At 36.1% G+C, this 17,597-nt stretch overlaps 1 protein-coding gene and 1 long non-coding RNA gene across 4 annotated transcripts in view; one reads left to right on the top strand and one right to left on the bottom strand.

Annotated features, from left to right (window-relative positions):
* The window catches only part of LOC106882657 (serine-rich adhesin for platelets), an 85,404-nt gene that overhangs the window by 38,132 nt on the left and 29,675 nt on the right, over positions 1-17,597 (bottom strand). The window lies entirely within an intron of this gene.
* LOC128248383 (uncharacterized) lies at positions 6,293-12,566 on the top strand. Its single transcript, XR_008264622.1, has 2 exons — positions 6,293-7,251; positions 12,156-12,566. It is a non-coding gene; the product is annotated as an uncharacterized LOC128248383 (long non-coding RNA).

Raw genomic sequence — 17,597 nt, 5'->3', positions numbered from 1 at the left:
TAACGAAACACTAACGAAACACTTTGAAACTTGGGACACTGGTAGAATGTGTCATATAAAACATCTTTTACTCTTAGTCTTCTTAACAAAAAAACGTACATCGCAAGTTATTCCATGTTAAAGTTGTCGTATTTCTGTAATTTCAACCAATCACTGACGTCTATTCAGCTGAATAGAGTTACTGCTGGGCGGTCATAAAAATGTTATTCCCTGTGACATATTTCATCCGGTTTAATCGTAATTTATACGCATATATTGTTTATATAATAAATTACACTGTGTGTATCTATGTGTGTAACAATTTTAGAGTTCGGATTCTAGAGTTAGGGTTAGGGTTACGGTTACGGTTAACAGTCTAGTTAGGGTTAGGGTTAGGGGTTTAATACGATATACACTGTTACAGAGCTAACTGTTTTCAAATGAATAGATGTCAGTGATTAGTAGAAATTATTGAAATAAGACAATTTTTTACATGAAATAAATTTGAATACAAAAATTTTTATCTGTTCTATAACACAAAATAGATAAGTATACGAAGTTTGAAAGTCTTTCGGTACCAAAAACACTACATAAAACATAAATGAAAACTGGTGCCCCCGTTTTAAAATAGATCCTTATTATCCTGGTACTCCCCTATATTCATGTGTTTCACAACTCACTGCATTCTTCTCCTCTCTTTTCATTTGCACTCTCATGAACTCCCTACTCCTCCACTCTGTCCAATCCTCTTACATTCCTTGTGCCTTAAGCCTTTAGCATTTAAACTGGCGATATCTGGTCCAAATATTCTACGTTTTAGGTTAAAACTGGCCAGATCCAGCCACTCACACCTAACCTACAATGCCATTCTAAAAATAAACAATATCTTCAAAATTTTGAAGCTCAAGACAATATATGACAATTTAAAAAAAATATGGCTAAACAAGCATTATATTTGATAAATTAATTTGAATGCTAAAGGATTAAGGATACACCCTGGCACATTGCCACCATCTCTCTCTCTCTCTCTCTGACTGGAGTAATCATATGTCATCCCTACAGCAAGACACCTGTCTCTGTCCCTCTTCTAATCTAACCTCTCATCACATGGCGCAAAGTTTCCTTCCTCAACACTTCACCCACTCTGAGGAATCTTTGTCTTGCAAGTTACTTAGTGATCTTGCTGATGTTAGTGTCACATAAAAAAGCACCCAAGAGGTTGGCATTGGGGAAGGACATCCAGCCTTAGAAATTATGCCAAAGCAGATGGTAGAACTTGGCACAGTATCCTGGCATGCCAGCTCCTGTCAAACCCTCTGACCCATGTCAGCATGGAAAACACATATTAAACGATGATGATGATTTGAAGAAATAAAGCAACAGGTACAATTTAACCTTGTTGATATTTGTACATCCCCCGAATGAATGGACATAGATCTAGTAATCATACTTTATGAAAGACCAAGAGAAAAACAGAGAGGATTTTTTTTTTGAACAGATTACTGAAAATCATACTTAAAGTTTTAGTACAATGCTTGAAAATTTGTACTTCAAGCAGATATTATGCTTAAAAGCAAACATTTTAAGAGAATATATTTATACATTCTGAAAGGGAAAACTATACTATTGTCCACAAACAAACAATGAATTAGAAAATGGGGATCAGTAACAAAACAAACATTGTGTGATTACACACACACAGAGTATATAAGTGTGTGTTTATATAAATATATATTAGTTGAAAAGGGGTTAAGAATCCATACAAATCAAAAGCTATAGTTAAAAAGTAAACGTGGAAACAGTATGAAAGTAGGTTTAAAGATTTTTAAATAGTTGTTACATTAAGTGACTTTTATTAAAAAAATTACCAATTTTGATGAGGCACAGGAGTGGCTGTGTGGTAAGTAGCTTGCTTACCAACCACATAGTTCTAGGTTCAGTCCCACTGTGTGGCACCATGGGCAAGTGTCTTCTACTATAGCCTCGGGCCGACCAAAGCCTTGTGAGTGGATTTGGTAGACAGAAACTGAAAGAAGCCCATTGTATATATATGTGTATATATATATGTGTGTGTGTGTCTGTTTGTCCCTCCACCATCGCTTGACAACCGATGCTGGTGTGTTTACGTCCCCGTAACTTAGCGGTTCGGCAAAAAGAGACCGATAGAATAAGTACTAGGCTTACAAAGAATAGTCCTGGGGTCGATTTTCTCGACCAAAGGCGGTGCTCCAGCATGGCCACAGTCAAATGAGTAAAAGAGTAAAAGAGAGTAAAGAGTATGTCCACCTTATCAAATAGTAAAAATTCAAAGTCAAAAATTAGGAAATAAAATAACTTTTTTTATTTCCTAATTTTTAACTTTGAATTTTAAATATTTGACTTTGAATTTTAAATATTTGATAAGATAAACATAGACGTCGAAACCGGTAATATTTTATTAAAAAAAAATCACTTAAAGTAACAAATATAGAAAAAAAAAAACTTTAAACACACCTTCATACTGTTTCCACTTTTACTTTTTTTTAACTATATGTATACGCACAATATATATTCATATCTGTATACAAACATATATATCGTCATCATCACCATCATCATTTATACATTTCATTTCCATGTTTGCATGGGCAAAACATTTTGACTGGATCGAAAATGTTGTAAGACTTATGTCTTACTCCAGTGTCACATATTTGGCATGGTTTCTATGATTCGATGCACTTCCTGATGTCACCTTGTTACACTCAAGAGTAAAAAGCCCTTTGACCGAGGGAGAATAGGAGATAGGGTGGCCACTTTATGCAAGATGCTGAGAGATTAATACATGATGGGAGGAACTGGAAATGATTTAATGCCTTGGAAAAAATTCATAGTTACTTCGTTATTTAACAAGGATTGGTTAAGGTGGTTGGAGAACTAAATATGGTGATGACGAGATCTCAGAATGTAGCCTGAAGGTAACATCCCCAGGAAGATAAAAATATGAGAATGGAAACAGAAGAATCAGGAAGGGTGGTTAAGGATGCAGACATGTGAGAGGAGATTTGAGAAATTGATAGAAACAAAGGTGGAGTGGTCAATGGTAAATATGGATAGTGAGTGATGATGAAAGGAATGACGAATAGATATCAACAGGATGTGACTCAGGGAAGAGACCCACTAATCTGGGTCGGAGAAGTGGGAGGAAGCAGTAGTTGTAGATTTGACAGAGGCATTCAGTGAGGGATTATACACGCTCAAAAGGGTGCTTTTTACGTGCCACCTGCAAGGGAGCCAGTCCAGCGGCACTGGCAACAACCTCACTCAAATGATTTTCTAACGTGCCACCAGCACAAATGCTAGAAGGCAACGCTGGTAACGATTACGCTCAAATGGTGCTACTTGCGGGCCACTAGCACGGAAGCCAGACAGCTGCTCTGGCAATGAACATGCTCGGACAGTGCTGTTAGTGCTCCACTGGCACAGGTGCTAGTCATCGAGTATGGTTCAATTACAATTTCACTTGCTCCAAAAGGTCTTCGAAAGCAGAGTTTAGTGTCCAATGAAGGATATATATATATATATATATATATATATATATATATATATATATATATACACACACATATATATATATGAGGAATTTCAATAACAACTTCTGTACACTAATTCACATTGAGACACTGGGGCACTGATACAGCATCCGGATGCCTGCAGCCAATCCAATAAAGGTCTGGTGAATATCTCACCAACTAATTAGAAGTTAAGAAATAATATATGTCACTATAGTTGGTCTTGACACCTTTTCTCTTTTCACTATAGCATCTTTCCAAACCTATGGAACCTTTGAGCCACTCCATACTTGAACAATCAGTGTGGTAACAAGATTAGCCATAACATATAAACCTAACATGCTTAATAACCTCAGCTACCAGCCCAGGCTCCGCTGCTCATCAGGCTGAGAAAGGCAAACTATCAAGGTATCAGTCACACTCCAACAGATTTATGGTTGAGCCTATGGCAGTGGAAACCTACAGCATTCTCACCCCATCTCCCCCAGAACATATCCTTGTTCACCATTATCAGGGTGGTGATGGCTGTCCACAAGTTCAGGCTCCATGAGTCAGAGTGACTGTTCCAGTACACCTCCCTCACCATCCTCCAGAGCAACACTTTTTCTATTTTGTCTGCTGTATGTTCCAAGCATTAACTCAGAATGCTTAATGTGATCTGCTCAAAACAAGCTAAAGGACTAAAAAACGTAATTTCTACATATGCACTAAAAACTTCAGCTTCTGAAGGTTCTACAGGACTGGTCGAGCAACTGACACTATTTTAATAACTGTGAGGAAATAAGCAAACAAGTTGATGGTAGTGGAATTAGCTCAAGTAATTGGGCGGAATGGATATATGTAACAAATGTAACAAATGAAGAACGAAACTAGCTGCCTTATTTTATCTAATTCCGTGTTTCGTGGTTCTGAAATAAAAGCTATAACATGGTCTTCCTTGTCTGGAAAAAATTAATGAGGTACCAGTAATATACTTGTGTAAATGTAATTATCTACACCTGATTCGCTCTTAGAATAATAATTTTGGTTAATTAAAACAAATCATAATCAATTCACAATACGATATAAAATGTGTTGCTATTAGGACTGGGGGAAATATATAACTTGTATCTCATATGTGACTCAGAGTGATGTGAGATGCCGCAGTAATCCTAACAATATCTACAGTAATTGATCTTTAACATAGGCACAGACAAAATATGGTTCGAGTGTAACAGTTGATTATATCGACTTGAGTGGTCTCCGTTTTAAAGACGCCGGAAGCGAAGAGGAAATAAGGTTGGTCGACAAGAGCGGGATTTGAACCCAAGAACGTAAAGCAAGTTATCTGTAGTAATTACAGTAGCAAATAAGACGAATCGCTAGAATTAATTTGTTTTTTTTTCTTTTTCTTTCCTCCAAAGTAGAATAAAAAGAAATGCAATACCCAGTTTCGCAGTTTTCGTTATCGCAACCATCATCATGAAAATATGTTCTAGTGGGAATTATTTCTCTTTACCTACACTACTTCGTAACTAGTATTTGTGCTTGTGTGTGTGTATGAAAGAGAGAGAGGGGGAGAGAGAACTATATTAGTGTTGTTTTCTTCATGTGGATCTGTTTTTTCAACGCACGAATGCTATTAAGCGAATAAGCGAAGAAAATCAAGAGAAATAATTCATGCTGGAAAGAGAATCTAAAATACGAAGGCAAGCGTCGATATAACATCGGGAAATATATAACCGAGATAAAAAAAAATATATCTATACTAATTTCCAGCAGATAAGATTCCTTACAAGACATTACATTACACAATACCAAAGAATTCCGATGTTCTTGTAGAAGCTCTTCGAAACAAGATAATACAGAAATAAATAACAATTGTAGGAGCTTCAGAGAAATTATCGTTGAAAAACAAGGTACTATTCAAGAAGAGTGGTCCCGGTGCGTGCACTCGCAGACTCGCGCATCCGCGCTAGCTAGTCGTGACTAGTCGATCCTACAACGACTATCTAGCGAGAATGCGCAAAACATGTATGAGGGTTTTTTTTTTTTTAAACAAAGAAAATAAAACAAAGTAAATAATTTTTTTTTTGTTCCTCATCTTACTCTTAAAATGTCGTTTTACGGTCTTCCAGGGTGTATTTTGGTGTCACATCTATTTCAGTAATACCATTGTACGCACTCCAACAATCAGAATATATAGTCGTCCCTGGTTTGATAAATTTTTTAATAAGTGGTAAAAGAGTTTCAGAAGAACAGCTAGGTACAAAAACTAAAAACCTATTTTTATCCTCTCTATCCCATCCTCCGTTGTATTTGCGCTTGCACATCATAGATTCATCTATTTCTACGATGTGCCCAAGTCCACCAATTTGGTAGGGGTTACGCAAAAGATAATTACTTGTAATGTCCCTCATGTATTGATACCATTGAACAACAGTAGATTTTGAAAGACCGACTATTTAATGGACTCTTTACCAAAAACAGGTACTTTGTTTAAAAAAAATTATTTACTTTGTTTAGAGAAAAACCTCATACATGTTTTGCGCATGACGCGTACTCGCAGTGGTTAGTCGTAGAATCGACTAGTCACGATCAGGAGTGCGTGCACCGGGACCACTTTTCTTGAATAGTACCGAAAAACAAACCATAACGAATGCTGCACATTAAAAAAACACTTGAGCTCTATTTATTATAATTAGAACTTGGGATTGCTGGTAATTTAAATACTGAAATAACTCACAAAATTTAATTTAGACTATAGCAAACCTAGCGGACAACATTTGCATGAAGAGCAGATAAGTCAAACTATCATAGTTTGGGCGTGGCCTAGTTGTCAGGGATACTTAGCTCACGTTCGCAATGAGTAGGTTCCATTCCTATACAATATGCCAGGCAGCACATTGTATCATCAAGTAAAGCACTTACTTTGTCGTGCTACTACAGTCTACTAAGTTGAAATGAGTACAAGGAACTGGTACATCTCTCTCTCTCCATTTAGCTGTTACATTCTGGATGCTTGTTGAAAAAGTGAGAGAATTGAGATGGTGTCCATGCCTGCTCACAACTACTTAAACACCTAAAATAGTAAACAAAAGCATGGTACATATTAGATGGCTGGCTCTAATATATATAAAGACATCATTTAGGTGTTGGTAGCAAATATTTGTATCACAGGGACATCGGTATACCTCGTTAGAATATATAAGTTTATTCTTGAAAGTGCAGACGAAGACAAGCTGTAGCCCATGCAAGTTTACTTTCTCCGTGCCAACGAAAAGGCATGGAGATTTTGGCATTAGTTGGTATTCCTGTCTCGTAGCAAAATGCGAAGAGCCGGAACAGAAACTTTCTCATCCGATCTTATCAGAATTTTGCCTACCCGTCACCTACGACTGTTACATTACTTATCGACCCTGAAAGAATGAAAGACAAAGTTGAACTCAGGGTCCACAGAGTCAAAAGAAATATTGGTTTAAAATTTTGGCACAAGACCAGCAATTTCGGAGAAGGAAATAAGTCGATTACATCGGCTCCAGTACTCAAATGGTACTTATTTTTATCGACCCGGAAATGATGAAAGGCAAAGTCGACCTCGGTGGAATTTGAACTCAGAACGTAATGACGGACGAAATGCCGCTAAGCATATTGTCGGGCGTGCTAACGATTCTGCCAGCTCAAACCAGAACAGATATAGGTTTCAAATTTTGACACAAGGCCAACCAACAACTTCGAGGAAGGGGTAAGTTGATTACATCGACTCCCCCGAACTTAACTGGTACTTATTTTATCGACTCCCGAAAGGATGAAAGGTAAAGTCGACGCAGGTAAAAATTTGAACTCAAAACGTAAAGACGGACGAAATGCCGCTTAGCATTTTACAAGGCGTGCTTACGATTCTGCTAGCACGCCGCCTTACCCAGAATAAATATTGCAAGTCATTATTATCCAACACTCTTTAATTCATAGCTGAACAACACTTATAATACATGATAATATAATGCTGCCTACTAAAAGTAGAAGGCCTGAAATTTGGGGGAAGGGCAATAAGTCGATTATATAGACCCTAGTCCTCAAATGCTTATTTCATCAAGCCTGAAAGAATGGAAGGCAAAGTCGACCACGGTGAAATTTAAATTCAGAAAGTAAAGCCGAAAAAAAAAACTGCTAAGCATTTTGTTCGGCTTCCCAACAATTCTGCCAGCTCGCTGCCTTTATAATAATACTTTAAAAGTATTATAACAATATAATTTCTCGTTGACATGATATATGTACTCAGTACGAATCTTACATGACGATTCACTTGTAGAAATCGTATATAATTTCAACTGGAGCGAATATCATTTAAAATTTAACTGAAACGTCATATGCAGATTACACGAAATAGTGTTGGTTGACTTATCTCCCTTCGAATGGTTTCAATATTCACTGAGCAGAAATAAACAACACGTAACACACACACACACACACATATACATACATACATACACACATTCTGAGTCTATTCATATTTGTCTTGAGTTCTTATTTTAGACAGACAGACAGACGCATACATACGAGCCTTGCGGCTCTTTCTCTACTGACAAGAAATACAGAAATGAAACTTATTGATAACATACATACTTACGTACGTACGTGTATGTATGTAGTTTACGCGTGGAGCATAGTCCGGAATGTCGAAGTTTTCTTTTTTCCCTTTTTTTTATTTTTTCAGTAGGAAAATCATTGTTTCATCATTAACGTGAGACTTAAGGTAGAATAAGAGAGGCTACAAGATAGCGCTACCCCTGCATCTGAACGAATTGTAAGAAATGGAGTGCCCATATCTTTCTTTTACACATGCAAACATCATGTGTAAGTGTGTTCACGTGTATATTCGTATTATATATGTATGCATGCACGTACGTATGTCAGGCCAACAAATAAGTCTTTTATATGGTAGCCCACTGGAAACCTTAGCTAATTCTTCGTCAATACATAGCCAAACGTCTTGGGAAAAAAAAGGAACACACACACACATAAGACAATTGTAGTGAACATCTAATGTCAAACAACTTCCGAAGTATGTCATCTGCGACTCCTAAAACGGAACAAGGTTCTACTGTGCTCGAGAATGATTGGAAAATATTTATTATTGAAGTAATAATTTTTACTATAAACAGGCGAAACCTTTAGCGTACGCTGGTTGCTGTTACTCTTTTGTGCGTATTTTGCATGTGTGTGTTGCTGATCATTGAAGAATTGCGATACTCAGAGTAGCAAGTAAGAATGTTCTCAGGACAACACTAAATAATTATTCTGCTTTAGTATTGACGACGTCTCCCCGCCCCCACTTGCCTGTAAATTTAAATGCACGCGCGTATGCATGCATGCTCGATGTGATGTTTAGTTATTAAAAGTTCGTGTTTATTTTTGCTGTGTATGACATGGTTGATGTGTATTACAGTTGGAGATTTAAAAAAAATATTAAAAACATTAACAAAGGCGCAGGAGTGGTTGTGTGGTAAGCGAGTGTTTGGTACCAGGTAAGTGGAAGCCAAAAACAAGGGAAAGAAAAAGCAAGGGGTCTACCCAGGTGGTCGGATGCCTATCCTTCAGGAAAGCCATTACAAATTACATCTTTAATGAGCAATGCTTTAATCGAACATTGTAAACATAATCAAATTATTGTATATTTAAAATTGTAAATATTTAATCGATACAGCTACTTCACCACTTTTATGTTTGTCTGTCCTTGTTCGTCCCCTCTTTGTAATGCCTTTATGGCAAATATTTATGAAATAAAGTAGCTTTCTTACCAACCACATGTTTACGGGTTCAGTCCCACTGCGTGGCATCTTGGGCAAGTGTCTTCTACTATAGCCTCGGGTCGACCAAAGCCTTGTGAATGGATTTGGTAGACGGAAACTGAAAGAAGCCCGTCGTATATATATATATATATATATATATGTGTGTGTGTTCTGTGTTTCTCCTCCTAGCATTGCTTGACAACCGATGCTGGTGTGTTTATGTCCCCGTAACTAGCGGTTCGGCAAAACAGACCGATAGAATAAGTACTAGGCTTACAAAGAATAAGTCCCGGGGTCGATTTGCTCGACTAAAGAAAGGCAGTGCTCCAGCATGGCCGCAGTCAAATGACTGAAACAAGTAAAAGAGTAAAGAAAACATGCATGTTTGTTGACAAAAGTAAGTCAGGGGCCCTTTTCAAACGTTCACTGGTTGAAATATGAGAACGGCAAAATCCGTTGTAGGTCGCTGTATTCCTACATATAACTGATATTTATAATTGTTACGCCTGTCCCGTCACAGAAGAATTAGACCATAAAATCACCCATCTGTTGATAATTTCAGGTTTTCTTTTGGAAAACTAAAGACATAGCATTCCTTCGTTTATTAATCTATTTAGAAAATTTTAATCTGTTCAAGTCAGGAAGAAAACACTGCAAAAATAAAATGCAGCCATTTAATAGGTATTTACGGAATAAATAATATAATGATAAGTTTAAAATACATTTCTTAAACGAGCCAAGGAGTGATTTCCCATGTGGTCACTCGATGTGCTAGAAATGATAGCCAAATTTCAACCATACTACATGCTAGCATCTTAAGAGGGTAAGAAAAGGACACATATGATAACGTACTCCAGATACATCATCTCTGAAGGAAAAAAAGAACGTCAGAGAGTTTATGGAGGGAAAATAAAAGGGTCAGCTCCAACCGAATAAAATAACATCTTTGAAAATAATACCAAACTGAATATATATGCTTTCTCGTGTTTGTGTATACTTTTATATGTACTATAAATACAAGTAAACATATAATTACCAATACATATTTATGGGTTAGCATTAGGTCACTCCTACTCTCTCTATCTCTCGCTCGCTCGATCACGTACACACACAAACTGCTGAAACTACCGTCTCCCTTCTATTATTCCCTCACAACAATGTATCGTTTGTTACTGTTTCCACTACCTTCCTCTCGCAACAAAAAATCCATACCTCCAATCATACACTAAACAGCTCTCAACAATTCGCCCAAAGTCCCCTCTCTCTCTCGCTCTCTCTCTCTCTCCCAGTTATAGAGGCTATTTTGCCTTGCGAGTTGCAAAGCAACCCACTGGTGTTGGTGGCATGAAAATAAGTGCCGACTACACTCTGTAAAGTGGTTGGGAATCAAACAAAGGTAATGCAGTGTTGAGAGGACTCTAGAAATTTTAAGAACAGCACAACTTCTATAGTGCTGGTGCAATGAAAAAAACGAACGCACCCAGAACATTTTGTGTTGGGGATTGGTAATAGAATGGGACATCTACCCATAGAAACCATGTCAAAACTGATATGCTGGAAAAAAATATGTCCCCACTCCCACTCAGTCCGTCAAATCTTGCCAAACTGTCCAACCCAAGCCAATATGAAAAGGAGAAGTGAACTAATGATGATGTTAAACACAATTATTACACACACACACACACACAAACTATATACATGAGTATTTGAATGTGAGTATATACATTATGTGTATATCCTTAAGTAAACGTATTATATCTATATAATTAAATATACATATACACACACATAGGTATAAGTTCTTGGTTTTATCGGAAAAAGGTGCCTTACACATATATATAATTATATACATATAAGCATTTTAATAATACAGTAATCCCTCAACTATCGCGTATGTTACGTTCCAAAACACCCCGCGATAGGTGAAAATCTACGAGGATGAAACAGTACTGTACTGCATATTTTTAAACCTAGTACTTATTCTATCAGTCTCTTTGCCGAACCACTAAGTTACAGGATGTAAACACACCAAAACTGGTTGTCAAGCGATGATGGGAACAAACACACACATATATATACGACGGGTTTCCGTCTTTCAAATTCAGTCACAAGGCTTTGGTCGGCCCGAGGCTAAAGTAGAAGACACTTGTCCAAGGTGCCACGCAGTGGGACTGAACCCACAACCATGTGGTTGGGAAGCAAGCTTCTTACAGTACCTATTTTTAAATAGACATATAATTAAATATATAGGCAAGTTGTGTGGTTAAGATGTTTGTTTGAAACCATGTAGCTACAGGTTCAGTTCCACTGCACAGCACTTTGGGTAAATGTCTTCTAAAAAAAAAGCCAACCAATGCTTTGAGTGAATTTGGTAAATGGAAACTGTACAGAAGCCTGGCATGTGTGTGTGCGTGTTTGTATTTGTCTCTAAATGTTTTCTTGTAGCTCAGTGTTTCATCATAAGAGAGACGAACAGAATAAGTACCAGGCTTAAAATACGTACTGCAGCTATATGACTGGTCACATTGTAGTTTGTACATACAGAAGCAAGGGAGAAAAATCAGATCAATCATATTTTCGTTTGGAGGACAAGCGGCAAGATTGAGACACACTGCTCTCTTTATTATTAGATATTAAAAATGGATTTGTGTGTGTGTGTGCATGCTTGTGTTTGTGCACACACACACATTTAAAAGACATTTGTTTATTTTCTTAATAGCCTGGGAAACCAAACGGTTGAACTTATAAATTTAAAATAGTTCCATATTAACAAATATTTTACAAAAAATTAAATGCTGCTATTTTGTTTTGCAATTAATGGTGAATGCAATTTTTTTTCTTTTCGTTTTTGTATTAGATATTGGCATCATTTGCGTGGAAAGCAAGAACAAAATCTACAGATGCCTTCGGCTCATAAGTAGCAGAGTTGCACATTAGAAAAGAAATTTCCAGAATATTCTAGGCTTTTCAGGATGCATAAGTGCCAGATTTTTTTTTTTGTAATAATTCTTGTAACAAACAAGCAAATTTTGTGCATTAAAAGTATTATGGCAGGAGTTTAAAATTTAAAAAAAAAATTATATATATTTGTTGCTCGTACAGGGTGTAATTTTATATCAGTTCTAGAATAATCTATATTTCTCTGAATGCAAACCACTTTACTCAGGTATTTCAATTTTTATTTCGTACGCATCACCATATAAGGCATGTAATATTTTAATATGAAAAATCATACTAAAAGCATTCAATGTTTCCAGATGTAAACTACTGTGCAGTGTTATGGACTTCTTTATTTGGATATTAACCCTCTAAGACTCAAGTCTTTGTCTCTAACTTTACCTTCCACCTGGACTCCTGAGCAAAAAAATAAACAGTTGCATATACAGTTCAAGAGTAATTATTGCAGGCAAACAAATGGACAGAATCTGCTGCATCTTTTTTCTCTGTGTTGCTCATTACTGCTTTACTGGGAGTCCAGCAGAGATGATGTTTAACCTATTCCCACTATAGCAGGAATACAGAGTGACAGAATACAGAGTTAAAACATTTTTCTAGACTGACTCATTACCTTCATGAACATTTATATTTACAAAGCAAGATCAAAACTATATCACATACTTGGGTCACTTTGCTATCAATGCAAGATTGCTTTAAATGATGCTAAGTGGTTTCATAAGTGACGTAGTGACTTTATGAAATGCAAATTACTATTCAATGATACAGGTAATTGTGTACAATTCTAGCAAAACAGTGTCATGTATAGACTTCTATGCTTATAGATTTTACAGTGACAAAATGTATCAGAGGAATTGACTAACAGCCAGCAAAGTTACTACTTAAGCAGCAACGAAACTTTTAGAGAATTTTTAGCTTTCCCATTCATGAAAGGTGTCCTGCAGTACAGCAACTAGTAACTTATTTAGAAAATGGACAAAGGTTATTTACTAATGGAACATTTGTCCAGTAGGTGCTTACTCCTAAAGAGACAATTTCTCCAGCATTTTTTAAAACTATGCCAAGATGTATTTGTTCAAACATTATTGTATCACCAGTTATTATCTTATTACTCATGGAACAACAACAAAAATGAAAAAAAAGAAAGCAAAGCAGAAGGTTATAGAAATGTAAGATTTGTAAGTGCTTTAGGTCAACTTTACACTGCTCAGCCAACATGAATACTTTTTAAATAATGTTGTTGCATGAAGTTAAAAAGCCAGGATCATTTGAAGATCTGACAACAGCTGATGGTCATATTTGTAATGGTCAAAGAAACATGCTACAAATATGGAACACCAGAAGATGGTAATCAGTAGAATGCCATCATAAAAGAAGCAGCCATGTACCAGCCCCCAAAAGTGACTAAGAGATTTTTTTTTCAATTCTGCTAAAAACAAAAATGGTTAGACATCAAATATACATAGTTTCAGAGAGAAGTGGAAAGTAAGAGGATTGCCAATATTCTACAACATGGATAAGAAACATGAAGTGTTCTGGGTTGCAAATTAATATAACAGTACAAATCAGGGTGTTAATGATGAGAAGAATGTACCTAATGATGATAGCAGGATCCTTGCCCTCATTGGTGCCAAGAAGAAAGAGGTATGGAAATGCGCTTACAAGAGGTTGTTGAACAAGGAAAATGCTTGGGACAGAAAGATATTATCCCAAATAGACCCAACAGAGAGTAGCTATTGAAATTAAGTGCTATACAGTCAAGGCAGATATTAAAGATGTTAGTGGGGAAAGCAGGCAGACCATCAGGCATAATCTCTGAGATGCTAAAATATCCATCAAAATACAACTCATATTAGTCATTCATATAGACATTCAGGAAGTATAGGAACAGATTCATTCCCAATGACTTCTGCAATAGCATCATCAACAACTAGTAAAAATAGCAAAGAAGATACCCAAGAAAGAAAGAAAGAATGAACAGAGATATCAAACTGATGGACAAAGTTAATAAAAGTAACAGAGAGTTACAGTACAGCTAATTAAGAAGAAAATAAGCTTAGATGAGATGCAGCTCAGGTTTGTGCTGGAAAAGTGTACCAATGAGGCTCTTATCTTAGTGAAACAGCAATAACATGGAAAAAGTGTTTGACAAAATACCATGGTCTGTTGTCTGATAGACAATAAAAAACTGAAAATGCAGATGAATGACTTGTGAGAGCAGTGCAAGCCATGCTAAACAAAAGAACAAATGTATGTATGCAGGATGTGTGAGAGAGAGGGGGGGATAGATAATTATCATCAGTGTGTAGCAGGTTCCTTTCTCAGTTTGAACTTGGACTTCTTGCTTTATGCTTAGTTCTTCATATCACAAAACAGCCTCTTTCAAATTGAATGATAATGTCATAAAAAAATCTAACCAATGATACTCAACAATTACACATCAAATTCTTTGACTGACATCAGCAAACATTCTAATGAATGTGAGGCTAGCTTTGATTAAACTAATGACAGCTTATAAAAAGAATACAAAACATCAAGCAGGGGCTCAAATGGACATGATCAGACAGAACTGGATGGAAAGAGAAAGAAGAGATGTAGTCATGCATTTAGTTAGATGACTGGTCAGCATGAACATTCTGCAATACCCAACAGCCAAACTACAAACTTAAAAATCAATCATGCATTTACTCACTAAACTTCTTTCTGTATCTTTTTTTTCATCAGCACACTATCACACAAGCTGCCCAATAAAATTACTAGGATGAGCACAAAATTCTCTTACAGAATAAGGCCACAATGTTAATCTCATTTTTCCAGCTCTATTCTTGGAACTGTTATGTTCTATTTTCAACTATTAACAATAAAAATAGACGGTGAATTAAAAATGACAGAGGTCACTTATTTTTCTCTGGAGCCTTTTGTCATTGCCAAAGTAGTAATCTACTTGTTAAAAGTGAAGCCTAATTAACAAGAGATTGCATCATATCCAATACACCCTCCTCTCCTATCATTACTAGCTACTCATAAGCCAAGTCACTTATTACACTGTGTAGCAATTTTTGTTTTTTTTTGTCTTTGGTCAGTAAGTACTATTTCCAATTTGCTTCTTTTTAGAAATCAAAGGAAATGACAACTATTCCCTTCAAACTTTGCTTTTGTGATCTGGTTATCAATGCTTTGAAACTGACCTATTTGCCATTACATGTCAGACAGATTCAGTGATGAGTTGCTGAAGCAGAAATATCATTAAAGCAAATATTCTGCTCAATACCACAGATTTGCATGGCAGCTGCTTGACCTTAACCACTTGAGCATGTCCCTTAGTGGCTGACAATATGTGCATCTCTGATCATGAGCAGAAGTAGTCGGGGAGCATCATAGACATGTGTTGAGAGGGATTTTTTGGGGTTTGAATAAATATAACAAAGGCAAAGTTTGAAGGAAATATTAGCCATTTTTCATACTTTCAAGGAGTAAGCAAATAGGAAATAACAGTTGCTACCCAAGGACAAAAATCATGTTATACCATTGACATCCATCACACTCTAATTATTACCGTTTTCACAAATATTTGTCCCTCACTCTCACCCATGACCCCCTTTCTATTACAATGCTTGGCATTACATCATACTATTACTGTTCTATCCATTAGCTCCATTTAGTACTTTCTCCTTTTATGCTCCTACTTCTTTCCTCTCTTTCACTCTCATTCATCTTCTGCAATTGCAGCTTTCTTCTACATACTTTAGTCACAGTACTGGTGCCACAATAAAGTATACACAGTGAGCTCTGTAAAGTGTTTGATGAATAAATGTAAGTGATGTAGTTAAGAGACCTACATGGCTGGTCTTTTCAAGGACATGACAATCCCTCTAGTGGTGCCACAATGGTATGCACTCCTGCACACACAGTAAAATAGTTGGTATATAGAAGGGGATCCAGTTATAAAAAAAACAACATCCTAAAATTTAACCATGTAAATTAGACATGGTCCTTTAACAAGTCTAGGGGGACAACAACTCTGAATAAGAAATGAGTTGGACTGTGATGATCCATCTAACCAATGTCAACATGGAAACTATAGATGTAAACAAGGATGATTATGATGAGAATCATATTGATCTACATATCCTATACAAATAATAAAATGCGATGTGTTCTGTTGGTCAAGCAAGAGGAAAAGAAGAGTAAAACAATAAATGGAGTAGGAGCAACTGTCAGAGGTGATAGAGCAGGCAGACAGAATTCAAAAGTTTTGCTCAAAAGACACCGGTATTTTAATCAAAATAAAACTGCAAATTTTTAGTGTAAATTGGATGTAGTTTGAGTTTCAAACACACACACGCACAAACACATATATATGAAATTGAATATTAAACACTTTTGTTTATAAAATGTTATCATTCACATAACATAGCCTATACATAAATGCTTTGTGAATGATGATATATATGTGTGTGTGTGTGTGTGTGTGTGTATATATATATATATATATATATATAATAATATTAGGGACAAAATCCAAAATTACAGGTAAAAACTCAATTAAAATCAATTTATAAAAAATTAAAATTAAATTGAGCTTTATAGATAAAATATATAGTTTTAGGGAAAATAACCAAGTTTCAAGAACTCATCGATGAAAATCCACTATCACATATAGAAAAATTAACAATTAAAAGCACAATAAATGAGTATAATATAAAGCAAAGTAAATATCATAAGATAGATATAATATATATATATACTTTATTAAAAAGCAGTTTTTTTTTTTTTCATTTTAGTCCATTTTCCCATTATTGCCCTTTCTGATACAAGCCCTTATTTCCATTCCCAAGTAAAAGATAATATATTTTACTAATTTCATCAATCTAAAAATGCAAACAACCATACATGCTTGCAGACACATATGCACATGCATAAATACACATGTATATGTATGCACATGCAAGGTGTATGTATAAATATGTATGCATTTGTATGTCTGTGTGCGGAGTAGATGGAACAGGGACAACTGACGAAGGGGTATACTCTTTATGTTGCATGTCTCGTTTTCTGTTTTCGTTTCTCATTGTGTTTAATGTTGTTTTGATGTTCTGTACCCATATATGCATGTATGTATACATATAGATGTAGTTATGTACATACATGTATGGATCATCATCATCATCATCATCATCGTTTAACGTCCGCTTTCCATGCTAGCATGGGTTGGACGATTTGACTGAGGACTGGTGAAACCGGATGGCAACACCAGACTCCAGTCTAATTTGGCAGAGTTTCTACAGCTGGATGCCCTTCCTAACGCCAACCACTCAGAGAGTGTAGTGGGTGCTTTTACGTG

The sequence above is a fragment of the Octopus bimaculoides genome, chromosome 7 (assembly GCF_001194135.2).
Source record: "Octopus bimaculoides isolate UCB-OBI-ISO-001 chromosome 7, ASM119413v2, whole genome shotgun sequence".
Taxonomy (NCBI): domain Eukaryota; kingdom Metazoa; phylum Mollusca; class Cephalopoda; order Octopoda; family Octopodidae; genus Octopus; species Octopus bimaculoides.
This window is presented reverse-complemented; position numbering and strand designations above follow the sequence as displayed.